Source organism: Vigna angularis, chromosome 1 (genome assembly GCF_016808095.1).
Source record: "Vigna angularis cultivar LongXiaoDou No.4 chromosome 1, ASM1680809v1, whole genome shotgun sequence".
In the NCBI taxonomy this organism is placed as follows: Eukaryota; Viridiplantae; Streptophyta; class Magnoliopsida; order Fabales; family Fabaceae; genus Vigna; species Vigna angularis.
Window position 1 is genome coordinate 37,229,913 of NC_068970.1, and position 19,995 is coordinate 37,249,907.

The following is a 19,995-nucleotide window of genomic DNA, read 5'->3' on the forward strand; positions in this document are numbered from 1 at the left end:
GATCACCATTTTTAGATCAACTTCTTCTACTTTTACTTGAGATTAAGTTACATTTGAAATGTCTATTAATTCATCATTCCATGTCTACTTTGTGTAGCTATTTAGGAATTTATCACAAATAAGATGTTCCCGAATTACTTCAGTTGGTAGTTTTTGCTTATTCAAAGAATTAACTCACGGGCAATAGAATATTTCGTTACTGTCTAGAACATTCATCTTTGCAAATTTAAGAAATTATTTTACTTCACTCTCATAATGATTATTGTGCTATCAAATTTATCTAACTCCGATACATTGTTATATGTAAAAAGAAAACACCTCTGCTTTTTGGTGTAGCTAAGAAATAATTAAACACACAATTAAGGATTTCCAATATGTTGCACAACCTATCTAGTTTGATCATAAGAGATTATGGTTTCATATAAAAGGAACGAGTTCACTTTCATCTACATAAAATCATAAACTTGTTAGAGTTTAAAACTTCCTTCAAAATCATAACAAAAAATTCACATAATGCATGTGACATACGAAATTAATCATATAAAACACTCATAAACTAAGTTGTATTCACAACTTACCAAACTAAACTATTGCTTCAATGCTTTTAGTTTCTCATTGTAAACACAACCGATAAATAACTACAAGCTCAGTGGCTTGTTGGAAGCCTAAAGGCTCAACATGACAAACGATGACAATGGTATTACCACAGTATAGTTTCCCCACAACTTGCATGTTTTGCTCCAAGAAGCTAGTAGCAAAAGACAATTGTCAACGATATACACAATATAATTAAGGAGGTCAAGCAAAGAGGATGGATCACTTCTGATAACGGTTGATTTTACGTGTTTTTGTGTATATATTTTGTGAATAAATCAACTCCTTCATAACTTTTACCTTGTTTTATCCTCAAGTTTAGTGTGTTTTCTATTTTTCTTGTGTTTTATTTATTATATGCTTGTTTTTACCTCTAATCTCTTTATATGAGTGTGTGAAATAAATGAATAGGAAGCAATTCTAGTGGAGGAAAAAAAGCAAAAACTCAAGAGAACATGTTTTGGGACAATAAAAAATCAATTTGAAGCAAATACCCATGTTGGACGCCTTTGGAGCAAGCAGATCTGTAGAAAAAGTGAAAAAGATGCAGTGTAGAAAAATCAGACCGGGCCCCCCTCGTTCAGCGCAGCTGAGCGCCACTTGCACAGAAGCTGATTTCTGGTGTGCTCGAGTCGGGGAGCTGAGCACCCCAGGAAGGGGCGGTTGAGCGCCCCAGGAAGGGGGCTGAGCATAGACGGTGCTGATGTGTCAAAATGGGTTATTTAAACATGAGTCTCGCGATTTTTTGAGCATTCTTCTCCTCCTACACTTCATTCTTCACCTAGAGAGATTGAGAGAGGCCCTTGGAGGGTGTTTGGGGTGTTGGGAAGCTCTTCCACTTCTCCTTGGGTCTTCAAGCTTCAGCAATGGTGATTTTGCCCCTTTTGGGTTGAGGAAGAAGATGGGTCACAAATTGGAGATGAAGATGCGAAGGGGAGGCGCAAATGGAGCATGGAGCATGGAGCAGCTGCCAAAAACCTTGGGAAAGGCTGTGCATCCTCTCTTTGGTTCCGATTTCTTCCCTATCTCTTCAATTTTGTAGAACCCTATATTCTCCACCATGGAGGGCTTTTCCTATTTGTTGAGATTAGTTGTAAAACATGGAATTCTTATGTATTTTGTGATGTTAATGCTATATGCTTTTCCAATTCATGTTAGTATTCGATTTCTAGGCTTAATGTTTGCTTTGGATTGATCTCCCATGCATGAATTTTGGTTCTTGATGTATTGAGAAATATGAATTGAACGTAGAACTGAAATTGAATACCTATTGGATGGAATTGAGATGTTTGTGAATGCATGAGAATGAAATGGATGAATTCTAGTCTTAACAAATTGTAAATACTCTATGTTAAATTCCTTGCACACCAACTGTTTGATAAAAATACCAAAAAGAGTTTCTTGTATTTTTTGTACACTTTGATGTCTAATTGAGTTATGGAAGGAAGAGTTGTCATGTATTGCATAAGTCCCTTGGGAGAGAACGATATTTATCACTTTCTACGTTGCGACCGGTGCACTTGCCGTTGGTTTTGCAGCTAACGAGTTTTTGTGTCAAACGGACATTCAAACTAACACATTAATAATCTATTTCTAAATTATTTGCTAAAACTCTTTAATTTTAATTGTCCACAGTTAAGCTTGAAAATTTTCTATCCAAAAATGCAACCCATAAAGATACATTTAAGATTCAAATGTACATTCATAATTCATCAACATCACAAACATGTAGGCATTAGGTTGAAATGGTAAGCTTGAAGAGAATGCAACACCTAACACACCACCGACAGCGACAATGACCACACCACAATACCACAACACACCACTGGAAAACAACAAATCTTATACCACGCATGCACAACTTACAAACCCACCTCACAGTGATGTACTGGAGGAGCAACCATAGTGAGAGATTCACCCACCACAAACGAAAGCTTCAACCACGACAATAACCACCACGACAGCTTGATTGACCCACTACGGTGAAAACTTTAACCACCAATGGCAATCAGCAATAGTGAATAACAACTCCACCCGCCCACCATAACGAGAGCTTCAACCATCAATGTAACTAGTGTAACATCCAAAAAATGTAGTAGAGTACTATATAAAAGAGTCATCACAAGTCCAATATTAACAAGAACAGTTATGATAGGTAGGAAAATAAAGTAAGGTTTACAGTCATCCCAAAATAACTATAAAAGTCACTTTATTTACAAACTAGTACTAACAAAATCAAAGAAACAAGATAGCAAACCCACTGGATGATCATCGCCAAACCAAACCAAAGAAACAGGATAGCAAACACAAACAACAAGAAAATGGTAAGCTAGATTACAAAACAAGTTAAACGCCATTTATAATGACTCATAGAAGAATCATACATATAGATATCAACCCAACCATCTTAATATACAAAGACCTAAACCGACTGTCCCAACTTAGAATGAATACCGAGGTATGGCAGGTTGTGCACTTGTGGTGGCCTCTACTGCTTTGCAAAGCCATTGCCAATGGGTTTAACCCTACCAACCACACAAGGTTAGTCCGTTACCGCGTGATAGGCCTCCACGTAGCGCCTATACTAGGACCTCCTACTACTCTCACCACATGTATCATTCCTCTCTATTTTAGAATGAAAGACCATTTGAGTGTTAGGATTACCCCTAATGTTGAGCTCTCTGTATTCATTCTAAAACACTTTAAACTGTACTTAAGGAGTTCCTCCGTCGAACCCATGTTACCAACCATGAAACCATTTGAAACCAAACTTAGTCATGCATACTTCCAAAATTGAATCACAACATATGTTATCAATGATCCTATAATACCATAGATACTTTTACACAATTAAAACAATCATGAAATAGATCAAGATTAATATTAACAAAGATAAAACAACTAAAAGAATAGGTATCGAGCTAGTCGCTCAGCGACCAAGCTCACTAAGTGACCAAAGAGTCATCTCGCTCAACGATTCCATTCGCTGTGCAAACACAAAGACAGTGGTCCATACCCCCGAACCTCTTGCTCAACGACCAAGCTCGTTGTGTGAATATAGAGATAGTGGTCCATACCCCCCAACCTCTCACTCAGTGACCCAACTCCTTGTTCGAATACAGAGACAGTGGTCTAGACCCCCCAAAGTCTCACTTAGTGACCCAGCTCGCTGACCGAGTCTGCATAATTCTACAGTACCAAAACTGCAGAATTTGCACCATGCACCACCCTTGACCTATTGGATACATTTTTCCCAACTTGTAATAATCCTAGATCGTGTTATACACTCAATTATACTTAAGGGACTCAAATTGAATTCCACCATTTATGGCACAATTTCAAACAACTTAGGGACTCCAACAAGTCCCATATGACTTACCAAGACTCCCTAAACTGACTATTGGAGCACATAACCTATAGTTCACACTTTCACCTATTAAAACCCCTTTCATTTGCACTTAACTCTTCTAAAACCATTACCTTGATCCATACCAAGTTTCATATCACATTTATACTTTCTCAAGTTATCCACAAACCTCAAATGATATCTAAATAGACTTGCCATACTAGATTTCTACCCCTAAATACTTTCTCACTCAAATACACCTCAAAACCCTCAATTTTTAACTACCACAACTCATATATTTTCAACTCCTAAACTTAGAAACTTTGCAACATACATTCAAAGCATAAATACAACATATTAACATCCACTTCCAAACCAATTTATCATCCAATATATCTCATAGTAGTATTACATCACAAATTACTAAAATTACACTCCATTAAATAAGTTAAATTAGCACAAGAAAGAATTTTCCTCCAAACACTTTAATACTCATATAGAACATCAAACTAACACTATAAACATCAATTAAAGAAAGTTCTAGATTCCCTTACCTCTAAAATACTTCCACTATTCTAGAAATCCCTAATCGTTGCTTCCACCGCAAGGAACCTCTAGAAAAACCTACAAATCACCGATTGGTGATTGGAGGCAAACCTTATAATCTAAATTGAATCAAGAATTGAAGAAGAAAGATTCTTGACACATGGAATATAGGTTACCTTTGCATGATCAGGGATCAAGAAAATACAAAGAAGTGGGATGGAAGCTTACTTGCTCTAAATAACAGATTTATCGGGTAGATAGGTCGTCCTTGTCGTAAGGATCACCTAGACACCTCCGGATTGTCAAATAGATGATTTAGGAGTAAGAAATCTTAGAGAGATGGTGGAGATGTTAAGAGAATAATGTTTTAGAGAGATAGACAATGTTTTAGATAATGAAATAGTTTAGAAAATTCTATTTATATTATGAAATTATTTTATAATAAAATACTCGGTCTCATTATTTTAATACACCTACCAACTCTAATACTCTATTTTCTAGGTTCTTACAACTAGTGATTGCAAAGAACGAAAGCAAATAATGTGATAGAGAATGAATGGGACAATCAAAGAATGTAGTAGAGAATGAATGAGACAAGCAAAGAACGAAAGCAAGTGAAAATGTAGAAATAGTGAAGTGAAACAAGAAGAAACGTGAAAGAAAAGGTAGGGAAGAATATCAGACATTCTATATTGGTTATAGTGACAAACTAGTATAGACAGTGTTATCTAACAAATTTTTCAGCACGTCACTTTCTTTACTGGTTCTAGGTGTAATTAGTATAGCAAATTAACTTTCTATACCAGTTCTGTTACCTTTGTAATTTATTATAGTTTTGTCACCACACCACTTTCTACATTTGATGAATTTCAATCGATATAAAAAATCATTATAAAAAAATATTTATTTTCACTAGTGTTGTTGAAATATTTAAGCCAGTAATAAGCTTATTACACTATTAGTTCCAAGACCCGACTAACATTAGTATTGCCATATAAACTATACAAAAATGAAAGCTTGATAGCGAAGTATAGATATTTTACAATTCCAAAAACATAAACAATCTATTATTATTTGTTATTATGTATTTATTAGCTCATTTATTCCTAAACTGACTCAAGTGTTAATATATCTTTACATATTTTTACCTCTTATTCTCAAAAGGCAAGAACAACTTGGCCTAAGACAAGAAAGAAGAAAATATCTTAGTAATATATAGAAGAGATAGTCTATGCATGAACTTGGACAAACATGAAAAAAAAGACTTCTCTTTGTCTCTCTAAACGACAAGTGGACAAACACAGTATGTAGTATTAGTCATTAGAAATATTTGTTTGCTAAGTTTATGAGAAAAATACTTTATAATATTGAGGAATAAAGGGTCACAGCTCAGACCCTATACATCCCATGTAGTCATATATTGCGATTACTAGAAGAAGTTGAATAAATGTAAAGTATAATGAAAGTTGACATTGCGCTTATGGCATTCAAATTAAAGAACACGACTGAGTTGGAATTTAAAGAGATATTACAGTTTGACACACATAGGGACAAACTTTGGGAACATATCTTTATCAAAGTAAAGTCATACTCCTCCACGCAATTCACAAAAGGACATTGGCGTGTAAAGCAAAATCACACACACTCACACTCCTTACATTTTAAACCTTAACCTGTCAGTGCGCGTGTTCAACAAATAGTACCATCACAACTCAAATTATATATACCATTAAAGACAGTTAAAATTATAAAACCATATGGCCATGCCATGGTCAAAAGAAACTTGCTTACAAAAAGGTGTGGAATGTCTATGCAATCTCTCTCATAACTTCCTTTTCACTTAGTTAACCTAACCACACCAATTACTTCTCCCTACCTACCTAATTATATCTCTTTCATGCTACTTATAGCACCATGCACTCCTATTCAACCATTGTCCCAAGCTTTAAACTCTCATTTGCTTCCTCATTATAACTCTTTTACAACCTCCCATATAACATTACACTATCATTAAAGTTCTTTACTTTTTTGGTACCAAGCTGAATTCAATTTCCCCTGATTTTTTAAGTAAGAAATAATTGTTACCGTGATTTTATCTTCAAAAGAAAGAAATAAAGCGTGGAAGAAAAGAGAATATAACTAACAAATAAGTCAAGTTCTAAATTATTTGTGTTGAATGGAAAAATGACGCAAGTTCTAAATGTACATTTACATGTTTAAAGTATACTAAAATAAAATTGCGAAAATGATATATTTTGAGCTAGTCCCTTGTATAAGTTTCTTTCTCTCTTCACTTTACGTGCATTCCAAATACATGAATATTCCTTGGAATTGTTTTCTTTTGTGCTGTTATTTTATTTCCTAGCATAGTCGAGAGTAAACCTGTGTCCTTAATTCCACAGTTGCCAAAATTGAAATTGATATTTGCTTTGCAAGCATAAGCCTAAAATATTTAATACTTCTTCTAAAATTATTAAAAAAATTCAATTTGTCTGTGTCACCGAGCAAGACCAATGTTAAAATCGTACTTAATATTTCTTAATTCTTGATGTTTTATTTAGCTTCTCAACTTTGTTCCCAGACTCTTAATGTTTTTGAGTTTCTAAGTCTCAATGATTTTTTTTTTCATAAATGTCCCTAAACATAGTATGGTGTTGTCTCATAACTAGAATGGTAGATATCAAATTATTTGAAATAAAACATGATATTTATGAATAATATTAAATGTATCTTAAAGATTAACCTAAGTTCAGGGTTGGAGTATTCATGGACAATTATGTTGAATTGGGTCATTACATAATTATTATGTTTTCCCGCTTAGGTATGGCGTGTTAAAAACAGTTGATTATGTTGAAAACTGTACGTTTGGTTGGTAGTGGGGAAAATAATAATGGTAAAGCATTTGGAATCTGATGAGCCATTTTCCTTTTTATTAATCGGTTCATTTGGTGATCCCATGTAAAAAAGAAGTTCTTAATTCAACAATGGGTAAAGAATAAAGTGAATTTGAACAAGATTAAATAATAATTGTTCATCCATGACCAAGACTATTTTGCGGCTTACGAATCATGAATAACATAAAAGTAACAGATTTTGAAGAACATAAAAGTGATGAAGAAGCAATTGTTTTTTGAGGCCAATCAAGAAGCAAGTTGTGTAAAAATGTATTCTATTGATCACTTTGGTTCCCTTCACTTACGGATATTTCCCACTTAATATAGAAAAAAATGTGCTGCAAAATCACGTAAATTTAGCATTGGATCTCGCTTTTAAATATTAATTGGTTTAGCTAAAAGTCTGGGATCAACCAACATGGCTCTAAAATCTCACTTACTCCATCTACACCATGTGTTTTTGTATAATATATTTGTACTAATATGTATAGCGTGACCAATCATCAATCAAGGATAATTTGAAAAGAAAAGGATAATTTGAAATAAGGTCTTTTCAAAAATAACTTAAGTTTCAAGTTACACAAGAAACCTGAACAAATAATTTTTCAATTTTTTTAGCAATTTTATATTTATTTTAATTTTGTATTTATATATAATATTTTACTAATAATTTTTTTCTATTTTATTATTAGTGAAAACACATCCGCCACACAGTATTCACTTTTTTATAAATATATATAATTTTTATTATTCTTTAAATGCATTTTATTTATTTATTTAATTTTAGAAATATTAAATTTAAAAATGGTTAAATTTTAAAAAAATGATTTGAAGGATATAGTTGAAAAAAATATTTAGACAGAAAAAAAAAGGAATTAATAGATACGTACTGATATAATTAATATAATTTTAGAAAAAAATCAATAGATATTATATTTATTTTATTGAAATGAAATATAATTTTTCAGGAAATATTAGGATATCTCTCTCACTCTGTTTTTTTTATTTTATTTTAAGTGAAGTTGATAAGATATTGATTTTTTTTAATTATTAATGTTTCCTTTAATTTTGGAAGCAGGTTACCTACTCGAAAGGAAATTTTTGCAGCCATAACAATCAATTAAGAATTCTTTGGTGTCCTTAAAAATACGTGTTATTGTTGTTGTTTTTTTTAATTTGTTTTCAAAATACATATTTGTATCATTTAAAAAAATACATACAAGGCAACTTATGCCAACTAGGCACGACTTCGTTATGAAGAAGTCATTATCATCTTGCACAACTTTTGAGCGGTAGGTAAATTCGTGGAAGAAAGTACAATTTTTGTGTTAATTCTAAAGTCATGATGTTCAAACGCAATTTTCATGAGGATTGATTTAATTAATTATAAATTTAATCAAAGTTGTGGAAGGGTAAACGACTCCTGCATAAGCTAAATTTGTGCAATGGCGGGTGACTTATTTTAAAACCAAAATCATGAAAAAGGTTAGGAAAAAGTAAAACATGTATTATGATGGAAATTACAAGTGAAACATAAGGTCATATCCTCTGTATGGACAATTGGTTCTATTGTAGTCTTTATTTCGAAAATAAAAACACTTTTGGATTTGTTTGGAATTGGTTCATCCATTTTCATTATAGTGATGGTTAATTGTTGGCCGTCTTAATTATTGACATCTCATAATGGGATCAGATATGAAAAGTGGTTTCATATAATTAGACAAATAGTTTTAATTTTTAACTTGATGGAGTTGAACCTCATAAGCCTTGAAAATATTGTAAAGGTTATACATGAGACCAAAAAAATATCGTTAAGTGTAGATGACAAAATGAACAAACAACTAAGACATGAGGACAAGGCAACCTAAGAGCTTGGAACTCATTATAATAATACCACAATTCATTTAATTTAACAATGTATGACTGATGTCCAAGTTGGGGAATAATCATCACTTGAACAACAAATTCTGATTTTTGTTGATCGAATCTTTGGACATGACACATTGCATTTTTTTGCTCATTTCTTTCTCAATATAGTAGTAATATCTTTAGGATATTCATGTTCTACTCGTAACATGCGCTCAATTCCTTATTCAACAAACTAGGATATTGTTCTTTCAAATGTGGCCTTTACTAGAGCACCATTTGGTAAGGATTGTGCTTCCTTTAAAATTGAATTCATGAATTCCGCTAAGTTTGATGTCATGTGGTTGTATCTCTTACTGTCGTCGTATGCCTTAGTCCATTTTTCTAGTGGAATTAGATAATCAAGATACTGCTTGATGGAATTCTAACCTCACAGCCATTAACTTTTCTTGTAAAGTGGGTTGTTTCATCTCATTCCTTGGGAAAGCTACAAATTAGGAATTATCTTATTTAGTTATTTGTAAAACAATGGATGTAAATGATTTAGCATACCATGTTTGCTAGTTGTCTCTTAAGCTCGTAATGCTTGAACTTTCTAATTGAAATTTGATGCGATATGTCTTATGCAATAGACTGAGGTAAAACCATCTCCTTCCCAATAAAATTTTGGTGACTCTAAAGCTGACAATATGCTTATACCTTTAACAATTATGAGCCAAAAATTCGAGTGTGGTGTGATGTGTGTCGTAACCATTAGAAGAACAATATCATAACATCCTTATTTTCTCCTTAATCAATGGTCAATGCTAATGGAAAAAAATGTTTCTATTTCCATCTTGAGTAGTGGCAGTCAACAAATTACCATGAAATCTTCTCGTTAGGAAGGTCCTGCCAACTTGCATTATAGCCTTATAATAATTGAACCCCTTAATGCATAAATTAAAAGACCAGAAGGCACGTTGTAATATATAGGTAGAGTTGTCTTCGATACAATGGTGATTGATATATTCCACGACTATGTATAGGCTTGTTTGTTATATTGATTGCAACCATTGTGGAAGATCGTTATATGATTCTTCCACCAATCCTCAAATTCCATTTGTAATGCCTTTTGTTTTTATTGGGATGGATGAATTTACCTTTACCAAGTTCACCATAATTAAAGCAATTTGGTTTGAGTCCAAATTGTTGTGATCAACAGGAAGGTTAATGGACAAGCACATGTGAGGAGCTTCAACTCTTTTTTATTTCTCACTATTGACATATTTTACTAAACGATGCTCGAATGCGCCTCTAACAACTCTTGTTCCCTTTCCTGTCGGACCAACAAGTGGCGCCCACCATGGGGCTTAAACAAGAATTTATAGAAACAATGGCAACCAAGTTCGACATACAAAAATTCAATGGATCAAATGACTTTAGGCTGTGGAAGATCAAGATGGAGGCAATCTTGATACAACAAGGCTGTGATGAAATAGTGAAGGGTGAGTTGAACATGGTTGCTACTCTTATGCAAGAAGAGAAGAAAAGAACGGCTGATAAAGCAAGGAGTGCAATCATATTGTGTCTTGGTGATAAGGCACTAAGGGAGGTTGCGAAGGAGAAAACTACGGCTGGAATATGGGCAAAGTTGGAGTCCTTGTTCATGACAAGATTGTTGGCTCATATGTTGTGTCTAAAACAACAACTCTATTCGTTCAAGATGACAAAATCAAGAACCATAGAGGGGCACCTTGCAAAATTCAGCAAAATTGTTTATGATCTAGAGAATATTGACGTTAGATTAGAAGATGAAGATAAGGCTGTTATTCTTCTGAATGAACTTCCAAGAACCTTTGAGCACTTCAAGGATGCCTTGTTCTATGGTAATGATAAGGTGATTACTTTAAAGGAGGTTGTGACGTCAATTTGAACCAAGGAATTTCAAAAGCTTCAAGATTCGAAGGCAACCAAGGAGGTGGCATCAAGGCTCATTACGTTGAAAGGTAAACAGAAGAAGTAGGGTGGAAATGGGAAGAAAACGAAACCAGAAGATAACAAACATGTGAGATTTTCAAGTGCCAGAAGATTGGACATATCAAGAATTATTGTCAGAAAAAGGGCAAAGGCATTTGGCTGCATGAAACTACTGATGTTCCAGAGGCTTCCGAAGGATATGAATCTATTGGTGTTCTAGTGGCTTCATCTAAAGATTTTCAAAGAAGTTGGGTCATGGATTCTGGCTGCACCTATCACATGTGCCCGGTGAAGGAGTTCTTTGAGAGCCTTGATCAAAAAGAGCATGGAAATGTGCTTCTTGGCAATAACAAGGCTTGCAGAGTTCAGAGAGTGGGGTATGTAAGACTTAAGATGTTTGACAATCGTGAAATGGTGCTGCAGGATGTGAAGTATGTGCTTGAACTAAAGAAAAATATGATTTCTATAAGTTCTTTTTATCTTAGGGGTTATTCCACGAAAGTTGAAGATGGAGTGATAAAGGTGTTTTCTGGAGATTCTATGGTTGTCAAAGGCAGAAGAAAGAATGACTTGTACATTCTAGAGGGTTCCACTATCATTGGTCATGCCTCAGTAGCAAGTGAGAAGTCTGAAAATAACGCTCGGCTTTGGCACTTGAGGATGGGACATATTAGTGAGAAGGGCCTTGAAGAATTGAAGAAGCAAGGTTTACTTCTGGGAGATAAACTGCAGAAGCTTGATTTCTGTTACCATTGTATCTTTGGGAAATCACACAGAATACCGTTCGATAAAGGGAAACACTTAACCAAACGGCCATTTGAGTATGCTCATGCTGACTTGTGGGGGCCTGCTAGAACTCAAACTCATGGTGGAGGAGCGTATTTCCTAAGCATAATTGATTATTTTTCAAGAAGAGTGTGGATCTACATTATGAAGAACAAGTTTGGAACATTTCAAAGGTTCGAGGAGTGGTATACACAGACCGAGAATCAATTGGGATTCAAGTTGAAATCCTTGAGAACTGACAATGGTCTGGAGTTTGTTTCAAATGAATTTAATGAGTTCTGCAAAGTCAAAGGGATCAGGAGGCATAGGACTATGGTGGGAACTCATCAACAGAACGGTTTGGCTGAAAGGATGAATAGAACAATTCTATAGAGGGTTCGGTGCATGCTGCTTGGATCAGGGTTGTCAAAAGCTTTCTAGGGAGAGGCTATCAATACGACAGTATACCTGATCAACAGGAGTACTTCTTTTTCCCTCAATCATAAAACATTAATGGAAGTTTGGAGTGGACAGCCAGTAGATTACTCCAACTGAAAAGGGTTTGGTTCTTTGGCGTTTGCTCATGTCAAAGAGGATAAGCTGGAGGCTCGGGCAGTGAAAAGTGTATTGCTTGGATATGCTGAAGGAGTTAAGGGATACAGGCTATGGAGGTTGGATGTTAAACCTTCAACACTGATCATCACTAGAGATGTCATTTTTTGATGAGACAAGAATGGCTATGCATGCTAAAAATCCTGAATGTGAGAAGAAGACTCTCATTGAGGTGGAGCATACTACTGATGAAGACGTTCGATCGTTAGTTGAGAAAGACCGAACGGATGAAGTGCAAAGAGAGTCTATCACAGATCTTTATGATGGTGTAGATGGAACATTTGTTGATGTTAGTCAATCAAGAAGAGCTGATAATGAATTGAGGAACTATCAACTTGTTCGTGATAGAGAAAGGAGGATTTCTAAGCCAACCAAGCAGTTTCGAGAGGCTGATCTAATTTGCTATGCTTTAAATGTTGTTGAAGATCTTGAAAGCTCGAATGAATTGAGAAGTTTCAAGGAGGCTCTTGATAGCAGCGAATGGAAACTTTGGCAAGGAGTTAAAAAAGTTGGTGGATCTGCCAAAGGGTAAAAAAGTTGTAAGTTAAAAATGGATTTTCAAGAAAAAGGAAGTTATACCAAGGGGTGAGAAAGCAAGGTACAAAGTGAGGCTTGTAGCCAAAGGCTTTACCCAGGTTGGTTGTATAAATTTGAGGCTTGTAGCCAAACCTGGTGGCACTTTGCTCGGCCATCACTTCAACTCACCAAAGAGCAATGCCCAAAGACCGAAGATGAGAGGAAGAAGATGGAGTTTGTTCCGTTTTCAAATGGGATTGGGAGCATCATGTATGGCATGGTCTGCACTAGACCTAACCTAGTGCATGTAGTAAGTGTTCTTAGTCGTTTCATGGTTGATCCTGGACAAATCCACTAGGAAGCTTTAAAGTGGATGCTTAGATACATAAAGGGGTCTCTCTTGATACTAGATTACTCTTTCAAAATAACATTCAAGCAGGAGCTTTTATTGAATGATTTGTTGATTCAGATTTTGCTAGGTGCATGGACACAAGAAAGTCTCATTCGGGATATGTGTTTACTTTGTTCGGAACTGTTATGAGCTCGAAGTCTACACTACAATCAATCATTGCTCTTTCAACCACCGAAGCAGAATATTGTGCGCTTGCTGAAGGGGTAAAGGAGGCACTTTGGTTAAAAAGCTTGATTCGAGAATTGGGGATTGATCAAAAGTCTAATCGTGTTCATTGTGACAGTCAAAGTGCCATACATTTGGCCAACCATCAAATTTACCATTCAAGAACAAGGCATATTGATGTTAAGTTGAACTTTGTCAGAAACATTGTGGAATCCGGTGATATCCAAATCTACAAAATAGCATCTGAAGACAACCCTGTAGATATGCTAACTAAGCTGCTCGCAAAGAAAAAATTTCTGAAGTTTTTATCTAGGATTGGTTCTGTACCGTTCGGTCTTTGATTGTTTTCTGATCGGTCTTTTGTCGTTATTGAGTCTAGGTGGAGAATTGTTACTTAGACTCAATATCGTTCGGCTTGTGTTGAACGACGTTCGGTCTTTAACTGTGTTCGGCTTTCCTATGTTAGTGATCGTTAGACCCGTCAATTTGCTCCCCTTACATGGTTTGGCCCTAACCCACGTCGGTTGGGGCCAGAAAAATCCACAAGGCCAAAAAGCCCCTTATAGAAAAAGCCCACAGAGCCAAAATATCTTCAAAAGTCCTGTGGGCCAAGGCCAACCCATGGGCCTTTCTTTTAGAAAAAATGTTCATTTTGAATACAAGAAAAAATATAATTAACTCCTAATTTGTTACAAAAATAGTTACTATAGAAAATAAATTGAAATTTTTATAGGAGGAGAGTTCTAGAATCAAGAAGCAAAAACAAAATGACAATATTTAATATTCAAGAGTGGGTTAAGACTAGCCCTAGAGTCATGAGCCAAATTGATAGCTCTAGTTATCGTTCGGTCTTATACATGTGTTGTGTTTATCTATTTTGTTCGGCTTTCAACTGCTATTTTGTACATGAATATATTGTGTTGTGTTCGGTTTTCTTTTCGTTGTAACTGTCTGCGATACAGTTTGGTTGCTTGGCTATATTATGGCCACTCCCTTTGTATTTCAGATATGGTAATCGAAGTATTCTTTCATACCATTCTCTCTTGCTCTTTGATTTTCTTTTTTTCTACTTTGCTCTAGACTCTTGTTCTCTTTCCTTTCTCTTTATGCTCAGTCGTCGTGGTGGTGGCTTGTCAGTATTTAGCAGCTTACCCAATTGTTTTACTGTTGCTGGTAATGTCTTGCTCGATGATGCCAACAAACACATCCTCAAACGACATCATTTCCGATGTTTATCGTTTTCAATGTTTGTTGATGCTTATTGAATAACATAACACAACACAATATATTCATAAAATTGAAATTCTTAACCTAGTTCAGAATTTCAATATTATATTAATGCTACACAATATAATCGATTAACATTTTAAAACACTTTCATGAAATGGAACTTTCATGTGAGAAAGTAAATGCATTTGAATACAGGTTGTATCAATAAATTCATGGATGCATGGCACACATTTCAAAATTTCTGATAAAGGAGACTATATGTGAATTCTGAAGGCAGTTAATTAAGATACATGCATGCATTGTTCAATCTTGACAATTCAATTAGGTATTTATGCACAAAACCTTATTAAAAGTTCCAAAGCCTCTTTAGAAAGCCCAAATCCTTCTGGACGGTTAATGGCCCATTCTTAGATGTATTAGGCGAAGGACACTGGTTTTGTGGGAGATTGGTTAAATTTTGGAAAAAAAAATCGTTCCAAAAAATTTATAAATAATAATATTTCGATTGATTTTGAATGTAATTCATTTCAATCAAAGCAGATCAAGTTTCAATTATTCAATCAGAATCGAGTGGAAGGATTGTTAATTTATTTTCACACAGCATCGAAAAATAATTTTATAATGAACAAAATAAATTTATACGATGTAAAATCGAATAAGTTGAACCATGATCATTATTGTTAGAAATATTATATCTTTTATCTTTTAGTTAGTTTGTTATTATTTATTATTTGTATTTTGGGCTTAGCCCATATTTTTTCAATTATAAATAGAAAACCCTATGTGTGTTTAACACAAGAGAGATTAATTCCATATATAATTTTCACTATATTTAACATGGTATCAGAGCAGGTTTTCTGGTCTCTTTCGGTGGTCTTTGCTGTCTGCCGGTGGCCAGCCATCATGGCCGCCGGCAGCCCCTAAAAATTTCATAAGATTCATTTTCTCTTCTTCTTAGATCTCAGCACCCAGAATCAAAGAGAGAAGTCTCCTGGGAACCACTGCCTCCTCTTAACCAGTCGCCGCTCAATCGATCTCCGCTCTCTGCTGCTACCGACCATACGTCGTCGGCTACCGTCACAGTTTCGACGGGTGAACAGCAGATCTGGGCCGTCTCCTCAAGCGCGACCTAACCCTGGCGGTCGCTGTCTTTGTCTCGTCTGCATGCGTTGTCACGCGCCTCCACTCTCCGATAGATCTCGGACGCGTGTTCATCACGCGTCGCCTTCTCGGCGTCGGTATCAAACCGCGTCGCTGCCAGTCGTCTCACCGAACCTCCCTCTCTCTGTTCAGACCTTCCAGAGCAGCCATTGCTGCCATCGACATCTGTCTTCTTCTCGCCGCATGCTTCCGCATCTTCGGACCTCCTTCTTCTTTTTGCGTTTTTTTGTGCTTCGTCTCCGCCGTTGATGCACCAGCGTCTAGTCCTATCTTTTCCGCTTTCGTCATCCTCCAGCTCTGCCGTAGAGGGTTTCGTCTCTGTGTTGCTGTTCTTGTCTTGTTTTTCCTTTCTCATTGTATCTGCCATAGAGGGTTTCGCCTCTGTGTTGCTGTTCTTGCCTTGTTCTTCCTTTCTTATTGTATCTGCCGCACAGATCTGCTGCATTTATTGCCTCCTTCTCCGCTGTTCTACTTCATCCACTTTTGAAGTTGAAGTGTTTATTGCCTCCTTCTCCGCTGCTCTCCTTCATCCACTTTTGAAGTTGAAGTGTTTATTGCCTCCTTCTCTACTGTTTTCCTTCATCCACTTTTGAAGTTGAAGTGTTTATTGCCTCCTTCTCCACTGCTCTCCTTCATCCACTTTTGAAGTTGAAGTTTCACAAGCTGATGTTTGTTCATTGACATGTGATAACCCATCTCTGTTTGCCTCACACTCTTGAAGACAAATCATCTAGTTCAAAACCAAGTTCAGTTACTTCAAGCTTGGTTCATACAATTTGTATGCTCCAGCTTGAGGGGGAGTGTTAGAAATATTATATCTTTTATCTTTTAGTTAGTTTGTTATTATTTATTATTTGTATTTTGGGCTTAGCCCATATTTTTTCAATTATAAATAGAAAACCCTATGTGTGTTTAACACAAGAGAGATTAATTCCATATATAATTTTCACTATATTTAACAATTATATATGTATAAAAAATAAGAAAAAAGATTGGATTTGTTACGAGATACGTGTTCACGAGACATGTGATAATTAAAATTATGAGAAAAAGAAAGTTTCTTTCTTTAACCCAATCATGCCTAACTTTTCTTTGCTTTAGATAGTGTTTCAAAGGTGAATGTGGAGTATGGTGAAAAATCTGACTTTAGCTTATTGCATGGTATTATGAAAGCAAAGGGAATGCATGGAGACATTATGAGAGCAAAGGAAAAAGGACTATTTTTGTTCTCGCCATAAAAGATAGTATAAAATGTGGAGGTTGGATAAAATTTTATTTGAATCTCACTACTAGACATTTATTAGGTTAATCCGTGGTTAGACTTGTACCGACTTGTATCCAAACTCTTGATCGCCAAAAAGTAAAGAAGTTTACCTAAAAAAATTCTAACGCTTAAATCAATTTGTGAGTAAATAATAATTATAAGATGAGATGTACTCATTGTAATATCATTTTAAGATTTTGTGAGTATATTAGTATAACAACAAATAATATAATCTAAAGATATAACAAGAAATTAACATATATAATAATAAGAGATTTATTATAATATGAATTATGTTTATATTATCATAAATATTATTTTTGTTTATTTTAGAGATATTAATGTTTCAAAGTAATCTCACACTCAAGATCTCGTATTTATCGGACCATTTTGAGTAATAAAAATACTTTTTGAACTACATACTAACGAAAACAAGTGAGTTTTCCTTTTCTATAATATGAAACCATGCATTTTCATATGTATACGTCTATATCACACAAGGACTCTATCTCTCCTTTTCATTTTGGCTTTTCAGGAGTAGCACAACATTTAATTTGGGGGCATGATTAGAACTAAATATAGAAATGTTGGATTAACAAGTCAATCAAATTAACAAGACTCCATTACGTAGCCACGTTTTATCACCAGATTATGAGGTTATCAACAATGAGTGATAACTTTATTACATGTAGCCCTGCTCCTACTCACAATCTTCTATTGATATTATCTCATTTATTTATTTATTTGCTATATTCATCTTCTGGATAGGATTTTAATCTGGCAATAAAGGGAAAATGACATTGGCTAGGGTGTATGAACCTTTCGCAACTATTAATAGCAGGACGTGAATGGAAGTAGCAATTTTGTGCATGAATTTCGTGTACAGTGTGCAATTGTTGTAGCAATTTGAGCATGATAGGAGAAAAAGCTAGAAGAATGGTCCCTCCTAGCTAGTAGGCACTGAAAATTAAATGGTCCATCACTAAAATAAAGAAAAAGCAAGAATGCTATGATAAATTTGGCTACGGGGTCCTGTCAAAGTTGCGACGGTAAATACCCTTATACCATACCAAATTGGTCCTGAAATAATGTAAGACTTTGATAGCTACATGTCAATGACGTAGTTTTTAATGTGCGTAATTATTCTATAAATTAAAAAAAAAAATTTGGGTTAAATGAAAAATATATATTTTACAAATATTATAAAAGTTATATATATATATATGGTAAAACACATTAATTTTTCATTTATTTAAAATATTTAGTATTTCTAAAGTTTAAAATTACTGATTTTTCTCTTGATTTTTGAGATTGAGTGTATTTTTTATTATTAGAGTACATAAATTAGAAGGTGACAGAGTATATGACAATAAGAGACAATATGAATTGCATATCAGAATATAAGTTCAAAATAAATATAAAAGTTTAATCTTTTTGTTTCTTTTGCGATTGTGAGAAACTTTATGCATTACATTTTGAAAAATTAATTTATAACATAAAGTAATATATTTTTCTGGGAGAATAAAATAATTTTAATTAATAAAATATTTATGGCTGTTTATAATCTGTGTAAAAAAATTTGTTAAAGTTTGAATATTTATAGAGACTGTACTTGTGTTTGAATATGTAGAAAAAGCGTTGTGGGAATGAGGTTGGTTAAAGTTTATCATGTTCCACTCATGAGTTGGGCCTTTGCTTTATCATGTTCCACTCTCGGCTCATTCCCATAATGGGAACCCAAACCAGTATGAAATATCTAAGATGGGCCACAAACCCATAATCTTTCAAATCTATATTCTAACCCTAAAAAACTAGGTCCCCTTTTTGGTGTTCTTTCTATTTTTTAATTTATTATTATTTATTCTAGACGTAATTTTTTTGTTAATATTAATAGATATTGCATTACCATTTAAAACTAAAATTTAATGATATATTTTATTTAGATTTAAACGTTAAGAATCTCCAAAATAATACTTTATTTCAGTTTTTAATACTATAAGTTATGATATTACATTTTTAACAAGAAGTTTTTTTACTAACATTAGTCTAAAATTCAAAGTTGAACCATTTGGTTTTAATTAGTACTTTTTATCGATTCAATAATAGGTATAGTTTTACAAATAATAACCATCAATACCATGTTTCCCCTTAGTTTAGATTCAATGAATTTTATTATTATTATTATTGGAGGATTGCTGTATTATACAATACAATGATAGACTTGAAGAGAGAAAGCAAACAGTGAGGTTGACAAATTGGTTAAGATGAAAAGATATAGAAAAAGCATAACCATATCAAGGTATTTTTAGCCGAGGGCGGATCTTCTCGCAGGCTAGAAGATTTTGTGGTCTTTCTAAACTTTAAAATTATATATATTTATTGAGAATTTATGTGAAACTTTAAAATTATATATATATATATTGAGAATTTATGTGAATTAAATTAGGTAAATTTTTATTTTTTTATAAAATATATTGATTCATATTAATAAATAATAAAACATAAAATTAAATATAATAAAGAATAAAAATATTTATTAAGATATTTTCTTCTTCTTTTTTTCTCTTGATTTACTTCTCTTTTTTTTTTACTTTTCACTCTTTGTTACGTTTTCTTATTTATGAAAAAAAAAACCTTAAACATAACTATTTAATGTTCTCACTTCATA